The 9,406-nt window shown below is 30.7% G+C and overlaps 1 long non-coding RNA gene across 1 annotated transcript; it reads left to right on the forward strand.

The window, feature by feature from the left end:
• Positions 1–8,028: 8,028 nt before the first annotated feature.
• On the forward strand, positions 8,029–9,328 carry LOC111716095 (uncharacterized). Its single transcript, XR_002768412.1, has 3 exons — positions 8,029–8,106; positions 8,400–8,528; positions 9,245–9,328. It is a non-coding gene; the product is annotated as an uncharacterized LOC111716095 (long non-coding RNA).
• Positions 9,329–9,406: the final 78 nt, after the last annotated feature.

A 9,406-nucleotide genomic window follows, 5' to 3' on the forward strand; every position in this document is an offset into this window, starting at 1 on the left:
AGGGTCAACATACAGATAATTAAGATTATATTACTAGCATGGATAACATAGATCGCATCTAACATTAAAACAAGATATATTAAATGTAAACTACAATATATAGAACAGACAACAAGATCTTTAGATGAAAGAGTGAGAGAACATATTGGTTACATTAGAAATCTCCATACAAACCAGCCTACAGGAGAACATTATAACCTTCCTGGCCATGAACTCTACCATCTAAAAGTTAGCGTTCTAGAGAAGGTTTGGGACACCGGGAGAAGTTTACTTGAAGTACGAGAATCTAAATACATTAGAGATTTTTAGAGATTTTTGTTGTAAAGAAAATATTTTAAAAGGAGAATTGTTTTTTCATTCTTGAACACATTAGCAAAGTACCTAAATATTGGAAACAAATAACTTCTGAAATAACAATTTTTATTTAAGTGTTTGCAGAAAGGGTGTTTGCTTTTGGTATGAATGTTGTTAGTGATAATTCAGCTTTAAAACTTACATAAACCATATTAGAATACTTGCCTGGTTTTTAAATAATATAAGAATACAATTACTACGTACATGTGAGATCTATCAAACTGTGGACTAGGAAATATGACTTGAATAATCTGATTTGAATCTATCAAATTTTGTAATGAAGCAAATTTGTTTGCTACTGGCTTAAACATAAGTTTACGATATCAAAGGGGTCTCTCTACTTGCACTTTACAATTGCTGTTCTTAGATCATGTTATTTGAACCTAAAAGCATCCTTTGAGTCTAACAGTCGTCTTCCTTATCCACAGTTCATTGGATCCCGCCATACAAGTTCTGTTCAGAAACTATGGAAACAAGTATAAAAATACTATTTCTGTTCAGAAACTATATAAATCAATAATAAAATACTCTTTCAAAAGTATCAAAAATGCCAACGCTTAAAAGATGAGCAAGTATCACAGATATAAAAACTAGGGATGTGTCTGTTCATCCTTTTGAAATCGGCTCAAGAGGATATATCTCACCATCAAATAAGGCGATTCTAAAAAAACAGCATAAGTTCTGCAAGTGCAAACCCAGTGTTAGTTTCAAAGCAATGTGCGAAAATTTATCAAGCCTTGCAGTACTGTCATCATACCACATTTTTAGAAAACGAAAAACACTAGACTGGGACCAAGAAACCCCATTTCTCAAAACCACCTCTGAATAGCTAAACTATACTCATGCTAAAATTAAGTCTTGTATTGCACCTGTTTTTTTGGCAAACCCTGTCAAGTATAAAATGCGATATCCAGAGAAAAGAGTATTAGTTTGTAAACTTTTATATTGTTTAATGTAATTTTGCTTTAGACAAATATAAATGATGAATATATCTGTTCAAAAACTATATAAATCTATAATAAAAATACTCTTTCAGTTCAGAAACTTTATAAACAATAATAAAAATACTATTTCTGTTCAGAAACTATATAAAACAATAATTAAAATACTATTTCTGTTCAGAAACTATATAAACAATAATAAAAATACTATTTCTGTTTAGAAACTATATAAAACAATAATAAAAATACTATTTCTGTTCAGAAACTATATAAACAATTATAAAAATACTATTTCTGTTTAGAAACTATATAAAACAATAATAAAAATACTATTTCTGTTCAGAAACTATATAAATCAATAATAAAAATACTATTTCTGTTTAGAAACTATTTAAATCAATATTAAAAATACTATTTTAGTTCAGAAACTATATAAACAATAATAAAAATACTATTTCAGTTCAGAAACTATAAAAACAATAATAAAAATACTATTTCTTTTTAGAAATTATATAAATCAATATTAAAAATACTATTTTAGGTCAGAAACTATATAAACAATAATAAAAATAATATTTCAGTTCAGAAACTATAAAAACAATAATAAAAATACTATTTTAGTTCAGAAACTATATAAACAATAATAAAAATATTAATTTTTTTAGAAAACAATAATAAAATGTTTCTCTTCCATAAAACATCCCTGCTTCAATGTTTTAGGGCCATTATATTCTTTCTTTTCACTGGAGAAGTAGCAAATTATACCGATGTATGTATATAATTTCGTTTAGTCAATATTAGGATTTCTGCAGCACACGCGCAATTGCAAGCCTTGTATTTTCGCATAATTCCGCCCAATGCTGTTCCACGAAATTCGAGCACAGTTTTTCGCAATTCCGTGCATTCTGATTGTAAACCCGAGTTAATATATCTGTTCAATATGCACACGGCAATGTTGTATACAGAATTACCCACAAAAGATAAGACTTTAAAAACGACCCAAAACTCTAAAAATATGACGATTTCAATCTTGACTTTTGGTTTCTGCATTCATTTTTTGATTGGTGTACTAAATTATTTATCACAGAAATAAGCCAGTTCTGGACAATCGTTTCTGAAGTCTCATCCTTTGTGAGTAGCCCTGTAGATACGAATTGTGATCAATAAGTTTCGCTAATATTTTCTAAGGGGTACTTCTTTAAGTCTCAGCTAAAAATATTTTTTAAGTTCACATATTTGGACCGGATTATACATTTTTGGCCAGGTTAGCGTCAAGCAGATTGTTATTGTGATGTAGGTAGTGTTCTACTGAAGGTGGATTAGCTTTGTTGTAACAGCATAGGAATATCTAGAATATTAACCAGAGAAAGAGGACACTTTGGAGGCTCGGTTACCAAAAAACGTTTTTATTAGACGATGCAAAAACCAAGCCGAACCCCCAAACATGACCGAGAACGAATTTACAACGATTTTATAAACTGTAATGGTGGTTTAATGAGGTTAAGAAGGTAAAAAATACATATTTGATGTATTATGACGTGTCCGGACGAGACCATTCAAACCCAAAAAATAGTCGAAAATATTGCCAAATGTTCAAATGTTCAGCAAGGGTTCAAGAAGTATGTTTGCCTGATATATGCTTTTACATTGTAAACAAAGTTGTAAAGCAAGATTTGAAAATGACAAAGATCTGGGTTAAATTTGTCCCAAAGTCTCTGACATAGGACCAAAGGGATTACATTGATTGTGGATCTCAAATGTAAATCAAAGCAAGAAAAATCCTCAAAAGTCCTTCATACATTAAATACTCAAACTATTTTTTTTGGTTGCTCTTGAAGGGTCTAAAACAGACTCTGATGGATCAAGTTTGAGACAATTAGGAAAATTTTCTTGCTGTAACTAACAAAGCTAATTACTTTCGGAAGAACGCTCCTTATATTACAACAAATATCTGAATGTCATCAACTGATCTAAAAAATAATTCGGTATAAATATAGTGAACTTTCAAAAAAAAAAAAACAGGGCTGAGACCTAAAAAAACATTTGCGAAACTTATTGATGACGCCTTGTATATGCAATTTGAATATAAAATTATAAAAATTGATTAATGAATGGCTTTTAATATTTGATTTCTCTTTGAAAGTGACGGGTTTCTTAATATAGAAAAAAAAGAATGAAATGGAGTTCTACTTGAAATAAATCTTAAATTAAAATGATTTACATATATTTAAATGATATGTCGTATCTCGTAGGACGAGTTAGAGGAAAGGTTTCGTCTGGTTTACTCCGCTTCCTATGGAGCTTGTCTGACACAGAAAATCCACGAAAATATTCAAAAATCTCAGATGGAAGTTTACTGCGCTTCAGAGTAAGAATAGGGTGTCTCAATATAAAGGAGTTTATGCCACAAACTCTAATTCTAACCCCTTTTATCTTTGCAGATCGATGTAAATATTATACCTTTAATATTTCAGACTATAAATTCTGTTAGATCAAACAGTCAAAGTTTAAAAGGTTTACACCATCAGGATACAAAGATATATAAATCAGAAATTTTGAGAATTCTAGAGACTAGTAGTTAAATGTGATCACGAAATAATGGAACAAAGATTATTGTCACTTTATTTCCATGTTTATTGTGACATCAAGCAGAATATAAAAGTTCATTTGAGTGAATTTTCTTTTGAGAAATACTATAATAATAGTATGCACAAATCAATAATTAAGAATAAAGCTTCCCTATGACATCATTACCATATTTTTGTCTATTTCTTAAATTTTGGTTTTCAAGCAACCATTTTTTTGTAATTGTAAAACTCAAAAGTTTATAAATTGTTCGAACGAACTTGAAAAATACATTGTTTTTACTGAACGTACAAATTTTTCAAAAGATTTCGCCACACGATCGATTTTTAATGAGCTAACGATTTTTTGAAACAAAATTCTAAAAACTGTAAGTTTTTTTACTAAATAAGCGATATTTTATCACAAACTTTTGAAAACACGATAGTTTTTTTTACGGAACTTCACATTTTATTGAAAGAACAATTTAAAAAAACAAAACAATTTTTCTGAACGAAATTAACGAAATTTTTAAGAACGATGAAAATAATTTTTTTGAACAATTGAAAAAAATGAGTCATCCACGAACGATAAACGAACAGAATTAGAGAAAAAAAGGAACGTGCTCATCTCTAATTATGAAACCTGAATTGAATATTTGGTTCTTCTAGAGGATACAGTCTTCAACTGCTGTTAATGGGAGCAGGAGATGAGAGTGATTTTGTTCTTGGATACTGGATACGGGCAAAGAGACAGGTCAAATATGGAAAATTAGAATTTTTACCATTTTTTCAAATTGAGAATTTTCCTCTTTGTTTTATTAAACTAGACAATATATAATTTTTTGCATACAGAACCCTGCACCCCAGGTTCTCAACCGGTGATATAAAAAGTATCGTTTAATTAAACTCCCAAGTTTCCTTTTAGGGCAATATACATTTTTGTAGATTTACATAAAGAAATAAAAAATAAAAAGATGATTTAAAACTAACCATGAAAATAACATTTCGTAGACAAAATGGTTGATATCTACGAAATTGCTTTCCCCCATTCGGTTTCCGATACTAGGTTTCAATACGATACCCTGTCTTAAGTTTGGGCAATGCCAGGTCCCGCTGCACAAATTTCAAATCAATATTTCCAGTTAGGTTTCTTTTCTCGTTTGTTCTTTGTAAGGTTTTGCTAATTCAAAATCTTACATGTTTGTGTAGATTATTATTTCATTCTTTCTGGGGGTATTTTATATGTCAAGTGTGTTAGCATTTATCAACAGATTTTGAAAAAAAAGATGACAATATGAAAAAAATATGACTGAAAATGATAATTATTTAGTCTTCCCTATTAAGCATTCTAGGTTTACAAAGTAAACATTTTAGGAATGTGATTTTTGTGGAATATAATCCTTAAAATTTTGCGGATTATCATCTAAAACATTTTACGGAATATGATCTTAAAAGCTTTTGCGGAATAAAATCTAATTTTTTTACGGAATATGATATAAAGAATGTTTGCGAAATATATATTTTCTGATTCGTCAATGTTTAGGTTTACTATCTGAGCGAAGGATTTGCTGCAGTAGGTTCGTATTTATCATTATCTAATTTAAAAATATTGAAATATAGTATATATATTTATACCTTTTTTCAGTTTAAATATACATTTTATATATATTTTTTCCATTTTTTAAAAATATATTTATATCGATTGCTACATACAATGTCTAACAGAGCGTTTTTGGGACATCCTGTATATATATACAGGATGAGTCAAAATCACAGAATCGCAGAAAATTTGCAAAATTGTAATATGAAAATTCACAATTTTCAGTTCTGGTCTATTTTATACCAAAAAATTGTTTTTCATTTGTTCTCAAGGTTTCAACTGAACAACGTATATTTAATACTTTAGAATATACTAAGAAGAAAGGAACTATAAGAGAATTTAAATAACTTTTCCCTAAAAAATAGACCAGAACTAAAAATTGCGAATTTTCTGTGATTCTGTGATTCAATCTTTTTAAAATTTTAGATTTCGATAGAAATAATTTAAATACACATTTTTGCTTTTCTGAGCTTTTAATTTTGAGAGAAAAAAAAGGTTCGCAGATTTTTTTTGGGCCATTGGAGTACCAAAAGAGTTACAAATTTCCCAAAAATATTAAAAAAACACCATACAGAAGAGTTGCACAAAAAAGGTACAGTTTTGCACCAGGCGCCGGAAATCACACTTTTTAAATTACCCTGTAAATATACAGGATGTCCCAAAAACGCTCTTTTAGACATTGTAGCAATCGATCGGAAGTCAAAATTGTCCAAAAGTTTAAAATTAAACTTTGGTGTCGAGTGCATTGTACAATGTCTATAAGAGTAGTTATTTTGAGACACCCTTTATTCATGAATTGAAAACTGAATATAATCTTAATCTTTACTTTAGAAAAAAATATTGTTACCATTTTAATTTCAAGAAAAAACTATAATAATTTTAGTATTATCAAAGAAAGTGTTTACCCGTGTGAACAAAAGATCTCGTGGTTGCAGGGCGGCTAAATCAACAAGGTTTACAGATATTGAAAGGTAGTTCACGTTTAAATAATGGGATAGTTCAATTTTCAAAACATCTTTAGGCAACCTAAATATTACCGTTTTTATAAATTTGGACCTTTTATCTAAAAATTCAACGCTTTGCTAGTGTGAAAACGACGATTTTTCCCCACTATTGCTGGGATATTTCCCCCATTATTGCTGGGATATTTTCCCCATTATTGCAGGGATATTTTCCCCATTATTGCTGGGATCTTTTCCCCATTATTGCTGGGATATTTTCCCCATTATTACTGGAATAATTTTCCCCATTATTGCTGGGATATTTTCCCCATTATTGCTGGAATATTTTCCTCATTATTGCAGGGATATTTTCCCCATTATTGCTGGGATATTTTTCCCCGTTATTGCAGGGATATTTTCCTCATTATTGCTGGGATATTTTCCCCATTATTGCTGGAATATTTTCCTCATTATTGATGGGATATTTTCCCCATTATCGCTGGGATATTTTCCCATTATTGCTGGGATATTTTCCCCACTATTGCTGGAATATTTTCCCATTATTGCTGGGATATTTTCCCCATTATTGCAGGGATATTTTCCCATTTTCCCCATTATTGCTGGGATATTTTCCCAATTATTGCAGGGATATTTTCCCCATTTTTGCAGGGATATTTTCCTCATTATTGCTGGAATATTTTCCTCATTATTGCTGGAATATTTTCCCCATTATTGCTGGAATATTTTCCTCATTATTGCTGGGATATTTTCCCCATTATTGTTGGATATTTTCCCCATTATTGCTGGGATATTTTCCCCATTATTGCTGGGATATTTTCCCCATTATTGCTAGGATATTTTCCCCATTATTGCAGGGATATTTTCCCCATTATTGCTGGGATATTTTCCCCATTATTGCCGAGTCCCCATTATTGTTGGAATATTTTCCACATTATTGCTGAAATATTTTCCTCATTATTGCTGGAATATTTTTCCCATTATTGCTGGAATATTTTCCAAATTATTGCAGGGATATTTTCCCCATCATTGTTGGAATATTATTCCCTTTATTGCTGGGATATTTTACCCATTATTGCTGGATATTTTCCCAATTATTGCAGGGATATTTTTTTCATTATTGCTGAGATATTTTCCCCGTTATTGCTGGGATATTTTCCCCATTATTGCAAGGATATTTTCCCCATTATTGCAGGGATATTTTCTCCATTATTGCAGGGATATATTCCCCATTATTGCAGGGATATTTTCCCCATTATTTCTGGGATATTTTCCCCATTATTACTGGGATATTTTCCTCATTATTGATGGGATATTTTACCCATTATTGCCGGGATATTATTCCCATTATTGCAAAGATATTTTCCCCATTACTGCAGGGATATTTTCCCCATTATTGCTGGGATATTTTCCCAATTATTGCAGGGATATTTTCCCCATTATTGCAGGAATATTTTCCCCATTANTTTAGGTCAGAAACTATATAAACAATAATAAAAATAATATTTCAGTTCAGAAACTATAAAAACAATAATAAAAATACTATTTTAGTTCAGAAACTATATAAACAATAATAAAAATATTAATTTTTTTAGAAAACAATAATAAAATGTTTCTCTTCCATAAAACATCCCTGCTTCAATGTTTTAGGGCCATTATATTCCTCTGCTGTGTTGGGTGCTTTTTTGGTAGTACTCTTTAGCATCTATATATTTACTTTGCTGGTCTGTTTTTCTGTCTGTCTGTTTGTTTGTATCCAATAAACGTCAAAACGGCTGAACCGAGCAGGCCCAAATTTTGTCTGGGACCACACATGACCCCTGGGAAGGTTTATGAATGATCAAAATTTTAAAAATGTGTCGTCAACAAAATTTGATTTTCATTACATTTTAAAATTCAGAAATTTTTATTATAAAATCCGGGAACTTTTTTTGGTTTTGGTTTTCTTAAATTTTATAGTTATACATATGTAATGTTTAAGTTGCCGTGTTCTATGTTGGCCAGGAATATATTGAGCAGAAGACCTATATTGATACAACTGTTGATGACAATGCTGCAGATATTGGTCAAACATTATCAACTGTTTTCTGCTTTAGGCCTGCGTTGATAGGTTAACTGAATTTGTATTTAATTTATTTTTCATACTCAACTCTTGCCACAAACGCTTTTCTCATATTTCTTATTTCCTTGCAACCTGAGGGCGAACACCTTTCATATTTTAAACTAAGACTAGACTTTTTGATTGTTAGAATTCATTTTTAGATTTCAGAAGACTGTGACAACAGGTTGCAAAGATATAGAGGTTAAAAAGTTAGCTATTTTGGCGAGTAAATGGTTCCTTAATGTACTAATTTTCTAATTCTTTTATCAATTCTCACCCCAGCACAAATGACACAAAGCGTATCGTGCAACCTAAGAGTCGACAAAGTGCTCAACCCCAGCACCAACGATCCAAAGCTATGCATGATCCCACCGAGATTGAGGCCTAGATGCATGAGAGAACCTGCTGTCAAGATGCTGTTAACCTGCATGCTGCCAATATGAAGCTCCAGCTATTCCCTGTTCTTCATAATCATGATAACCATTAATAGTACATATTGTTTTCCAACCTTTTAAAATGCCTCTATAGGAAACTATTTTAAAACTTTTATATTTCAAATAATTTAATAAAGTTATCGAATAGCCGTTATTTCTTTTATTTAGCTGACTTGTATGTCAACAACCTCATATCTTTGAAACCCGATGTAGTGCACCTAGCTTTGATATTTCAAACTAAGAATACTATATAGATCAAATAATCTATGTAAAACAATATTTGTATTCTAGGCAATGAAAGTGCAGGTTTGAAAGATGTTGTGAGTAGCCTCGTGACCCCACTGAAAATTGGCTCAGGCTTTCTTTTCACTGGAGAAGTAGCAAATTATACCGATGTATGTATATAATTTCGTTTAGTCAATATTAGGATTTCTGCAGCACACGCGCAATTGC

This window comes from Eurytemora carolleeae, unplaced genomic scaffold (genome assembly GCF_000591075.1).
Source record: "Eurytemora carolleeae unplaced genomic scaffold, Eaff_2.0 scaffold1203, whole genome shotgun sequence".
NCBI lineage: Eukaryota > Metazoa > Arthropoda > Copepoda > Calanoida > Temoridae > Eurytemora > Eurytemora carolleeae.